Source organism: Protopterus annectens, chromosome 4.part0 (assembly GCF_019279795.1).
Source record: "Protopterus annectens isolate FY-2018-M chromosome 4.part0, PAN1.0, whole genome shotgun sequence".
In the NCBI taxonomy this organism is placed as follows: domain Eukaryota; kingdom Metazoa; phylum Chordata; order Ceratodontiformes; family Protopteridae; genus Protopterus; species Protopterus annectens.
Window position 1 is genome coordinate 212,733,320 of NC_056733.1, and position 13,232 is coordinate 212,746,551.

General features: G+C 40.6%; 1 protein-coding gene across 3 annotated transcripts in view; it reads right to left on the minus strand.

Annotated features, from left to right (window-relative positions):
- Nucleotides 1-13,232, minus strand: part of LRRC45 (leucine rich repeat containing 45) — a 1,637,099-nt gene that overhangs the window by 400,462 nt on the left and 1,223,405 nt on the right. The window lies entirely within an intron of this gene.

The window sequence follows — 13,232 nt, forward strand, 5'->3', positions numbered from 1 at the left end:
TCTGTGTGCAGGGATAAATGACCCCCGACTGCCTTCAGAGATGGACAGTCGGAACTCCTTTCAGAAGCGATGGTAGGATCTGTCAGAGAAGGAACCTCTCGATCCATGGTTTTACGGTCCCTCCCCCCTCTGCTGCAAGGGCAGCTTCTTCCATTAGTGTCCCACCCCTCTACCTCTGGGGGAACTATCTCCACGTAGATCTTGGAAAGGACCCTGAGATTTCTTGAACCACATCTTTCGACCTCCTCATCGATTCCTAGAAAAGGTTCACTGACGGGTCGAAAAATGTACAGACACAGCAAACATTCCTGTTCACACCTGAAAAGTGTTTTTTTCTTTGGGGCCAAACAGGGAACTTCCATATACTTATGTTGTAAGTGATGGTTTAAAAAAAGATGCTTCTTGTTTAAAAAAAAAAGGGGGTGGTCAGGAATTGAATAATTTATATAGTGTTACTTAGGTTATATGGTATATAGCAATATATACGAAGCATAATGTTTGCTAATTTTAACTTGTTAATACAGTTTGATTACTTTTATATAAATTTAAAACAAAAAAAATTGACTTTAAAAAATAAGAAATCCACAAAAGAGGACCAGGGAACAGAAGTTCACCACAATCAATTTATTAGTTTAGTGCTTTCATCCACAAGTATACAGGACTTCATCAGAACAAAGACAATAATGAACAGCTACATTATATAATCTCCACATCTCTCTAACTGGATGATGTAGTAAGCAATACACACTAATATACCAGCTCCACATCTTGTTACTCCCAATTATACCACCTTCTTTAAAACATACATAAAAAATATATCTTGCTCTCACCATAAAGTTATATAAAACGTTATGTTAAAAAATACATAAACCAGTTCTGTCTGTATAAAAAAAACAATACTTATAATTCAAACCCTACTTTGAGTTTTAAAACACTGCTTATAGAACACTGATCATTTAAACCAGGGAATTCCATGGCATCAACCCTTAGTTGCCATTACAGTTCCTTGTATTCTAACATCTCATTAAAGGAACCACCCCTAAATGTTTGCTGTACTTGATCTACAATAATGAATTTAAATCCATGTTCTATATTTCCCTCGATATGCGTAAATAATGCATTATTCCTGTCTTTTTTCTTTATGCTGTGTGTGTGTGTGTATATATATATATATATATATATATATATATATATATATATATATATATATATTAGTATATCCAAGTCCTAAGACAACCTACTGTTTTTCCAATATAGTATCCTGGACAATTTTGACACAGGGCCAAGTATATAACCCCCTTGGAGCTACAGTTATATTTTCTTTTTAAATATATACACCCGTAGTTCTCCAATTCCACCAAATCTTGCTCCACTGTATACTTGCATACCACATTTAGACATTTTTCCAACCACTAACGGATCACTTTCTCTCTTTACCATATTTTTAATACAATAACCCTTTAATATACAACTTTAGGGACATTACCTACTGTGTTAGCCCACTCTTTGTTAGCTTGGAAGACACACCAGTTTTTTTTTTAATAATGGGCTTAATATCATAAAAATCATTATTGAATTTTAAAATCAAGGCTCTGTTAAACTTTTGTTCTGTGCTTTCATGGTTCTCCTCCACAATGGGGCTAACCCCTTCTTTCTTCCCTAACAAAAGGAAGAAATACCCATTTTCTCTTTTAAGTTCTACTTCTTGAAAGATTCCACCAAGAAAACTATCAGGGTAACCTCTCTTCCTAAACATATCCTTTAACACAGTACGTTGTGTTTCAAATTCAATGTCCTCTGAAACCATCCTAGCTAATCTTACCCTGTGTCAAAATTGTCCAGGATACTATATTGGGAAAACAATAGGTTGTCTTAGGACTCGGCTATACCAGCATATGTACAGCATATCTACAGTGACGGACTCTTGAGGAGAGTCTAGGTGCCTCCTTCTGCACCTTGTCTTCCTGGGAACTTCTTCGGTGGTATGTTCCAGAGAAGTGTCTCAATAAATCAGTATACCCTAATGGATATCCTGGTAGCTAACTTGGGCTTGTCCCTGTGGTAGGAATGGCAGAGATGCAGAGATGAATGGGTTTGGGTGATCAGAGCTGAAAAAGGTGGAGACGTTCGAGCTCTAGGGGTAGAGAAAGCTCTCTTCCACTACCACAAATGCCTAGGAGAGAAGGAAATTGACATCTCTGAAATAATATGCTGGCAGGGCACTCAAAGAGGGAGTCAGAGCCAAGCTGTCTAATGCCAAATTTCTGAGGGGAAGAGACAGCTACTACAGCATCAGAGTCGACTCCTCCAAGGTGACTTCTCTTTTTGAATATTCAGATATGAAGATTTAGGCATTTTTGCTGGAGATTTTGAACTCAGAGCTGATGAAGCTATAGGCTCCGGAGAGTGTTTTCTTGAATCTCTCTTTTCAGAATTCTTAGGGAGATGTGCCCCAGAAGAAGATGGTGAAGAAGATTTAGAGGGCTGCAAGCCTCTGAGAATCAGCTTATTTTTGCTGTCTATGTTGACGCTAAGGTTAAAACCTTTACAAATGTCACAGTCTGCATCAAGGCGTGATGGACCTAGGCAGTAAACACATTCTGAATGCGTATCTGACAGTGGAATTTTGTGACCACAGATCATACATTTTTTGAAAACTGAGTGTTTCTCTGACATTTTAAAATAAGAAAGATACAGAAACTACACTAGATCTATAACCAAAAGGTCAAGAAGTGATAAAGATACATTTTTTTCTTTTTTTTAATCTAAATAATTAGAAATTTACTAACTATGGTAATAATAGAAAAAAAACTACCAACAATCGTAAATCAAATATGAGTACATAAGTACTTCAAATGGAGAAGGGAGGAAATGCTATAAAAATTAAAAAGATAAAAAATATAGATATAACATATATAGATATGAGATACAAGATACAGAAAGTTATCAAACTCGCTGTAACCCAAAAAATTATGGACTCGAGAGCTGAAGCAGTAACCAAGTCTGTATGCTAAGCCAGCAAACAAGATCTGAGGTAAGTTAGGGTCTAGGACATTATAGGAAAGGGAAGAGCTCAAGAACTTTCCGTGATCCACGAGCTAGTAGAAGCAGCCGAGTTAGATCCAAGGATCTGACTTGAACCCAAGACTTGAGGAACAAATGAAAATTAACAACATCAGATGATTATTTTTACATTTGAGTGACCTCACAAATTAACTCATTTTCTGTTAACATTCTTGTGTCTATTCCCCAAAGACTCTGCCTAACTCACTGATCAATGAGGTGTTTTTTTTTGGGGGGGGGGGGGATTTTATACTTGTGTATCACTTACATTTTTCTAGTTCAAGCTATACCTTACTGTTACTTTAACACGTTATGATTTTTTTTCTCTAGCCATCAACGCAACATTCGCTGCATGTCACTATATCATGACAAAGACACTTCTCCCATTTTAACACACCATGATTTATTCTGTTCTTGCTGTTCACTCACAGCACTCCAAAGTACTTTTCTATTGCACTCCAGGAATATTCTGTTTCATTCTCCTCTATGTTATTGCTATGATCTCAAATCAACCCACTTTACTTGAACCTTACATATGTATCATTCTTTACACCAACTTACTATCTAATCTAATCTTCAGATCTAAAGTTCTTTGAATTTAAAATTAAGGCACATTGTTATATGTTACATATTTTTCGTACTTTTTATATTTAAAGTTTACCTAACCGATTTCCTTCTATAATTTCATCAGCCAATATACCCCCTTAGCAATCACCAAATTCCTTTGGATATCCCCCCCTTTTCTGCATACAAGTTTAAAAAGAAGTTATGTTTTTACTATAATGTTCCATCTGTGTTGTTGATCTTTATTCATTCATGATGGATGGGTTTCAGTTCCGTGCTCGGAACCAATTTGGCCGATATAACAAGCTCACGCCAGCTAAAAACTCTGGAGCCAAGGTTACTCACAGTGCCCCTCTCCTAATCTACTCAGATCAAGTTTGCTCATAAGGATAATAAACCAAAAAAAAAATCCTCTGGGGGTAAGGTACCTGCTGTATCCAAGCCAAAATATCCAACAAAAGAAAAAAAGAAGCTGCAGGTACTCCACAACAATCAAAGCCAACCAGTCACTGTTGTAATAAAACTGCTTTTATTACAGAAAAGTAAGCGCTTTCACATCTACTAGGGATGCTTCATCAGACTTTAACAAACACATTTCATTCAAACTGTTTAGATACACAACATGTGATTCACTTTGTGGAGTACCTGCAGCTTCTTCTTTTTTTCTTTCATAAGGATAATAAAGTGGAGGCTTTCTCTGAGCAAATGCCCTAACATTTAACCAGGACCAAATCCGAACCACCAGGAGTCTTTTGGAGGGGGTTGGTGGGTGGCATGTCATGAATGAATGAAGATCAACAACACAGATGGAACATTATGGTAAGAACATAACTTCTTTATCTGATGTTAATCTTCATCCATTCATGATGGATGAGACAGAGTCCCTAGCTACCTTGTGTCCCGGGAGGCCCTATGGAAGGATATTCCTGAGCACCACTGAGCCAAAAGATGCCCCCCCCCACGGAGTCCAAATCCAATTTGTAATGAGTGGCAAAGGTATAAGGGGTAGCCCAAGTGGCTGCTGCACAAATGTCATCCATAGAAGCTCTTGAATGAAAAGTCACTGAAGTAGCAACTGATCTGGTTGAATGCACTTTGATTTTAGAAGTTAAATGTATCTGGTTTTGTTGATAGACAAAAGAGATGCAGTCTCTCAACCATTTTGCCAAAGTGATTTTGGAAACTGATTTTCCTAACTTGGGTCCTGAAAAGGACAGGAACAATTGGTCACATTTACGGAGAGACTTAGTCCTAAGTAGAAACGTAGTTGTCTATACACATCTAATGAATGCAAACAGTATTCCCCTTTATTAGAAAAGTTAGGGAAGAACACTGGTAGGTCGATAGATTGACTGATATTTAACTCCGAAACAACCTTGGGTAGAAAAGAGGGGTTAGTCCAAAGAGATACTCTCTTTGTGGAAAACTGTGTAAGGGCATTTTACGCATAAGGCCTGCAATTCTGATATTCTTCTCACCGAGGTAATGGCTACCAAGAATAAAATCTTCCAATACAAGAATTTTATATTGCAAGTGGCAGCAGGCTCAAAGGGATGACAAGTCAAAGTCTGCAGAACCGGAGTCAAATTCCAAGGTTCAAAGAGTTCTTTGAAGGGCAGTTTTATATGCATGGCTCCTTTCAAAAAGGTTTTACAAAGATGGTGAGATATTAATGAGGAATCTTGGAAACCATTATGGAAGTTTGAGATAGCTACTAAATCAACCCTGATCATAGAAGCTAAAGCTCCTGAATGGAGTGAAAATTGATAAATACTCCTACACTAAACTAATGGGAGCTAGAAAGGGGTTCAGTCCCTTTTCTCAAGACCAAAACACAAATCTGTTCCATTTGCTATGATAAATTTTCCTGGTGGATAGTTTATGGGAAGCCAGAAGTACTTTTCGTAAAGGGGAAGAGAGGTTATTTTGCATGGCAATTACTGAAAGTGGAGGTACCAAGCTGTCAGCTTGAGGCTTGATAGGTTTGGCTGGATAAACTCCTGTGGGTGTGACAGTAACCCTGGAGTTGACTCCAGAGTCCATGGGCGGTGAACCAGGTGAGGCCAAAGGAAGGGAAACCAGACTTGTTGGGGCCAATAGGGTGCAATGAGGATTACTTTGCTTCTCAACTGAAGAGCTTTCTTTAGAAATTGTGGAATCAGGGGAAAGGGAGGGAAGGCATAAAGCAGTCCTGGGGGCCAATTGTGTCCTAGAGTGTCCCTCAGCGACTCCCCCTGAGGGGGGATTTATGCAAACTAGCTGCTGCATTTGTGGTTGGTGTGGTAAGTGAATAGATGGCAGCAAGGCTCCCCCAAGTGAAGGAAAATCTCTGTCATTACTTTGGGATTGAGAGATCACTTGTGAGGCAGGAGGATGCATCTGGTCAGTTTGTCCACAATCACATTAGAGCTCCAGGGAATGTGCATTGCTACCAGAAAGCGGTTGGAGGGTATCGCTCTCTGTGATACTATCATGCCTTCCCGACACAACGGGTAGGATCTGGTTTTCCCCTGTTTGTTGATATACCAGACGACTAACATGTTGTCCGACTGAATAGCAACTGTCCCCGACGGGAGGGCAGATTGGAATGCTTGCAATGCCAGAAGTACCGCCCTCAGTTCTAGGGCATTGATATGTACGTTGACCTTCAAGGGGGACCAGGTGCCTTGGACTGTCTTTCACTGAAGATGCCCCCCTCCACCCCATCAGGGATGCATCCATGGTCACTATGGCATTGTGCTGAGAGGGTGAGAAGGGATGACTCCATAGTTCCATTTCTGGCTTCATCCACCAATTCAGATCCTGCGTGCAGCGGTTTGTTATGTGGACTGGGTGGGAAATAGGATGTGCTAATAGGGACCACTGTGATGCTAGGAGATACTGTAGTAATCTCAAATGCAGTCTTTCTAGGGGAACTATAGTAATCATTGCTGCCATTGATCCTAGCAGTTGAAGGACTAAACAAGCTGGGACTTTATTCTGAGAGAGTCTCCCTTGGAGTTGAGCTCTTAGTTTGTGAAGCTGTGATGAGGCAGAGAGACAAGGCAAGTCCTCATGTTGAATACTGCTCCTATAAATTCTAGGCTTTGAGTAGGTACTAGTTTTGACTTCTCTTCATTTATTGATATTCCTAACAGCCGTGCTAGCTGTAGGGTGTAATGCAAGGAAAGAAGCAGTAGATGCTTGGTGGGGGTGGCAAGGAGCCAATTGTCTAGATATGGAAACACCCGGAATCCATACAGTCTGAAATGAGCTATTACTAATGCCATACATTTGGTGAACACTCTGGGGGCTGTGGAGTGACCAAAGGGCAGCGCTCGAAATTGGTAATGATTAGCTCTCAGCCAGAAGTGGAGATATCTTCTGGAGCATTTGTCCATTTGTATATGGTAATATGCATCCTGGAGATCTATCCAGCACATCAAGTCGTCTTTTTCCAGAAACGGGAGGATAGACTGAACCGTGACCATCCAGAAATTGGTTTATTTGACGAACTTGTTTAGGATGCTGAAGTTGAAAATTGGTCTCCATTCCCCTGTCTTTTTTGGCACTAAAAAGAACATTGAGTAAAATCCGGATTTTGTCTGGTCTGGTGGGACTGCTTGGATGACTCTTTTTTCGAGTAGCTTTCTAATTTTTTGTGCTGCTATGTCCCTCTGACTGGGTGGAACGTCGGGATTCGTCCTTGTGGTCTTGGGTAAAGATCGAAGAGGATGTGGTAACATCTGGTAATTATTGTCTGCACCCAGGAATCTCATGTCATTCAGTGCCAGGCTAAGTGGTGCAGAGAGAATTATCCCCCAACTGCTTCCAGAGGCAAGCAATCAGGCTACTCTTCAGGAGCGCTGGTAGGGCTGCCCAGAAAAGGAGTCTCTGGACCCCTGGTTACGCAGACCCCCTCTGCCATGGGGGCATCTTTCTGATGAGTTCCCCCCTCTGCCCCGGGGGGGGGGGGGAGCTCACCACATGTGTCATGGAAAGGTCCTTGGGATTTCCTGAACCACATTCTTTCCACTTCTCTGATTCCTAGCATAGGATCACTGGGGAGCGGAAAAAAGTACTCCCACAGCAGATAGGGTCTTTCCGTCCTTTTCAAACCTGGCTAATGTGTCTTTAACTTTTGGACTGAAGAGAGAGGAAGCATCAATGGGAGCACTGACGAAGGAAGACTTGAAAGGGTCTCCAGAGTCGCACAAGTGCATCCAGGTATGACGTCTCATGACAACGCCTGTACCCCCTACTCTGGCCGTCCCTTCAGTTGTATGTGCAATCAACTGTATGGACGAGTTAGATATAGGGTGGCAAGCTGTGAAGCAACTTTGTCACGCACCTCATCAGACACTGCTCCTGCTAACAACCCTTAAAGTTCTGTAATCAGGTCCCTTTGGAGATGGGTAAAACGTGCCAAGTAACTCAATGACCATATGGCAATGGTCACTGAGGCATAAACCCGCTTCCCTAGTCTGTCCATTGTCTGAGACTCCCTGTTTGGAGGATGAACAGCACTGCTTTCCTCTGCTAGTTCTTTCTTGGTAGCCACTGCCACCACCATTGCATCTACTGCCAAGCCTTTGGATCAATGGGGCTGATCCTCTGGAGGGGAGAGTATTTTGTCCGGTTTCCAGGGGCTTGGTTCAATTGTGTCAGGGGCCTTCCAGGCACACTGCAGAATGAGCTTTACCAAGTCATCTGCAGACGGGGTCACCCAGCAAATATTGGGCCAGGCATGGAAAGCCTGCAAGAACAGATTCCTCTGGTGGACTTCCAGTCACCCCTCTGTTTCAAGATCTCCAGTATGTCTCCAAAGGAAACATCCTCAGGAGGTGACCATGGGGACCCTTCCCCCTCATCATAGTTTGTATCTTTGGTGAGGGATTCTTCCGGAGAATCAACGTGCTTCCTTCTTGCATGATCGCTTACGGGGTGGCTCGTCAGGGCGAAGATCTGAACAGGACTCCAAAGAGAGGGTGCCCTGCAGTAGGGTGTCTTGCTGCTCCTGTTCCTGATGTCACAGAGTAGTGGACTGTGGCAGCTGTGAACCACAGGACATGTATATACAAGCATTCTGATGCTGAGGGAGCCAGCTGTGAGCCTGTTGAGGCGAGTGCCCTCTCCATAACCTGGAAGGCAGGCCTGCCTGAAGAGGGATGTCAGCCCGGAACCAAGAAAGACAACCTCGGAACTGGGGTAACACCCCACTCCGATGAGCCCACCTCCAGGAAAGGAGCCCAGAGAGGACTCCGAGCTTCCAAAGCAACCGGAACTATAGACGGTGCCGTACAAAAAACTGGGTACCTTACTAGGGATCACAGTGCTGATAGACCAGCCATGGTCTTGGGGGTGGGTCGGCTCCGACTGAGCCAAGGTCCGCAGGGTAGGCTCCAGAACCAAGGTAAGATCTACCAATGGAACCAAAGAGGTTGGCACTGGGGTAGGTGTCAGCATCGATGGCTCCAAGACCTGCAGGGAGGTTGAAGGAGGAATGTAGGTTGGAGTCTGTGAAGAAAAACCTTCGTCTCTGGGTGGGAGGGAGGTCCTAGATGGTGTTGGGATGCCTCTGGCCATTAGGAGCTGAACCACAAGTCTCAATATGTCAAGCTCTGAAAGACTCCTGGTGGAACGGGTTAACATCCCTGATGGAGGTTCAGGTCGATCAAGGAATGGGCTTAGCTGTTGACCCACAAAGGGGTCACTGGATGGAGAATATCAGGTCCTGGCCAGTGTCTCGAGCTTTGGCATAGTGGTCAGAGGATCAGAAGGTTGTGATGGTAGGGGGGAAGTGACCATTTTTAAGGGGGTATCTGTTGATGGTGTCAAGAGGGTCTGTGGTACCAGGGAAGGTGTTGGTACTGAAGGAATAAAAGTAGTAGTTGTCAGATCCGTAGTCAAGCACAGCACTGTGGATGGAGTTTTAAGCTCTGGTGTCGAAACAGGTGTTGTAGTCATCTTGGCATGTTTAGTTCTCAGTTCTGTAGGAACCTGTGCCATAGTAATTTTTGGATCCTGGGACTGAGGAGATGATGGTACCGAGTGGCTCCTCTTTTTCATGTCTTTTTTAGGAGGGGTTGAGATCTCTGTCTCAGATAAAGCCTCAGAGAAAAGGGTTTTTAAGAGACCCTTTAAGATCAATTTGTTCTTGCGCTTGCTTAAGGTGTGGACACTAAGGCCCTTTCAGAGCTCGCATGGAGGTTGGATCTTTAAATATGGTACTCCTAGGCAATAGACACACGAGAGATGCCCATTTGGCATTTTCCTGCAACACTTGTCACACTGTTGAAATCCAGCAGTGCCCTTCTTGTCAGCCATTATCAACAATACAGTTAACAGTATTAATCCAACAGCAAACAAAAGAAATATTCTAAACAACAAAATAACTAAAATAGAATATAAATTAAAACAACAAGGCCAGGACACCAATTATATTAAAAAGCACAATCAAAAATACTCTACCACCTCAGCTCTAAAAAGCCTTCATGGAGTCAAGAGTCCAGTTTAAAACAAATATTCTATTATGGGACTAGAGATATACTCACACGCCAGATAGAAGAAATATATATATATATATATATATATATATATATATATATATATATACACCAACGATGGTAATAGGAACTACCCCAAAGGGTAAAATGAAGGAAGGAAAGGAAAGAAGGCATACTAACTATGGTATATGAAATACCTAAAGGTAAGGTAGGGAGGGGCCTGTACCAACAATGGTACAAAGAAATACCAACACAGTAAAGTAGAGAAAAAAGGACAAAAAACTCACACAGACGGGAACGAATATTTAACTATAAACGACTAAGATAAGGGGTAGATTGAACAAAAATGTATTGCTAAACTGTCAAATAGAGAAAAAAATAGACCACTTAGCTTGAGAGCTGACCTGATGGGCCTTGAAACTCTATGCGTCAAACAAGATCTGAGGAGATTAGGAGAGGGGCACTATGGTTAACCTTAGCTTGAGAGTTTTTGGCTGGTGTGAGCTTGTTATATTGGCCGAATCAGTTCTGAGGATGAACCAATACCCATCCATCATGAATGAATGAAGTTTAACAACATCAGATCACATTTTTCTTCCAGTTCACAGTTTAGATTTTCTACAACACTTTTGCCAATACATTACAGTAAGTATTTAAAAAGTTTATTGGCCTTTGGGTTGCAATATTCTGCTTACTCCTCTCTTTTTCTAAATGTACTTTATGACTACATAATATTCTATGTTATCCCAGTTTTCCCTTCAATAAACATTTACTGTTCTTTACTTCAGTGAAACTAATTAACTGTCACTTTTCTATGCTCTGACAAAATCTGTAATACAAGTCCATCCTGCCATGGGTGCTACCCTCCTACATTTTTTACTGTTCTTACTACTAGAACTAGTTCCCTTTGACTTTTACTCTCTTCAAATGTTTGCTTTTTTCTATGTTAACCAGTTCTCACCTTTTTGACTTTTGAGGTGGTTGCACCCCAATAAATTACAGCTCTCCCATTGTAAAAACTGCAACTGTAAAAAAAAAAAAAAAAAAAATATAAAAAGCAAAGCTCTCACACTGGATGCATTTCAGTTACTTGCTTGCAATGCCAGCAAAATAAGAAATTTGGAGAAAGTAACAGAAAACCAACCAGACAAGAACAGAAAACTCAAGTTGAAAAAAAAACTTTTGCTTACACTTACTACAAAAAAGTAGTCCAAGTTTCAGCTTAAGTATACGAGGTGGCTTCTAGTAGTTTACATGAAAAAACAAATCAAATGCACTCAGAGGTATTTAAAATAAGTGACACACTGAATGAATGTATACAGACAAACAATTAAAGGCTGGAAAAGTAGAAGAAAATTTAGCTAGTTATTCATAGTTGATAAAACTGGGGAAAGAATTAAAGACTGAAATGAAGAAAAGACTGGCTGAGGATGAGGCTTCTTTAAGGAAAGCTATTTCAGAAACTGTAGAGTTACAAGGAAGGACATACAGATAAAACCTTTGATTTTCTACTTTACCAGAGCAACTGGAAGGATCAGAGTGCATTAATTTTATGAAAGTACAAATAAGCAACTGGATTATTGTTACACAGTAGGATTTGTTAAATGAAAGGGTACGTTGTGTTTATACTCCAAATTTGGCCAAGGGAAAGCAGCCAAGTGCTACATTAGTAAATATGCAATTATACCAGTATCAAAAGTTGCTCCTGACAAAATTGTGGCAGGAAGGAAAATTATTAAAAACTGGGGACAACAGAGTGTTTGCGAAAAATGATTATTCACAGTACACCAGGCAGAAAAGAAGTAAAGCAATCGTGGGATGGCAAAAAGCAGGTGTGAGATTCAAGCTGCTGCATCCAGCTTATCCAGCTGTCTTTAGAATTTTTTTCCAGTAGGATCAAATGCATTTTTGGATGTAGAACAGGCTACAGAGGAAATAAAGTTTGGCCAACACAGAGTGAGTTAGCAAACAGAAAGGGACTCTGCTTCTTATTCTTCTGACAATAACAAAGCCAAGACAAAGACTTTACCAGTGAAAAATTTTCCATTGTTCTGAAGGAAAATGATTGAGCAACAGAAAAAAAGTACAGGAACTGAGTAGAATAAGGAGTACTTTAGATTTCAACCAGACACTAGCACTGGGAGATGGAGGAAGAAGGCCAGCAACGTTTTGAAATCAGTGAATAAATGGGAAACTATAAAATGTCAGTCACATTAGATTGAGGATTAGACCATGTGAAATGTGGCTTTGCCAGAAGAAATGGCTGAGAAATGTTGGAATTTTGCTATGTTAAAATGGTCGATGAACTGTAAAACATATGCCCCACTTTGTGAGACTACTGTTTAGAATGAAACTTAATGGAATGAAGTAAATGCAAGTAAACATTTTTTGTTCTTATTAATATTTGTATATTGTGTGTTACATTGTAAAGCAGTTTGGTAAAGGGTGCAGTCAGGGGGATTTTAAATGCGAGGTGGGGAATCTTATCTGTGACTGCTGCATAAGCTAAAGATATAATGCAAGGAAGTAACTTTTCTTACTTGTGTCTGAGCTTTACACTATAATATGGCAAGAAAGGCTAGAAAGAAGCAAATTAAACTTAATGTAACATTGTTATCTTGGGTTGTTTTTGCAGAGGGTGTAAAGGCGTAGTGATCACATTATATGTATAATTGCGATAATAATCTCCCTTCATTTTACAGAGGTGGGTACCTACATAAATGTCCTTGGTTTAAGCAAACAGATTTGATAAATAAGACAAAATAATTTAAGACATGGAAATGGCAGTTTTCTTATATTTGCAAGGTCATTAGCTGTTTTCCCATTAGTAAATGCCCAAAGTGGGAGGCAAGAAGTCTACAAACATAAGCAATTAACAATGAAAATGCATCTGCAAGGTTATTAGCTTTTTTTCTCATTACCAACTGCTTTTACTTGGAGATAAGCTGACTTCAGGTGTGCACAATTAATCATGAGACCACAAACACACTACTGAGAGAAATGTACAAGGTGCAGTATAATTAACATTTAATGGTACATTAACAAGCAGTTTAGTGACAAATGATGTTTGAAACTGTAGAAAGTGAATAAAATATGTTTTTGCCTCATCAGCAGTCTTAA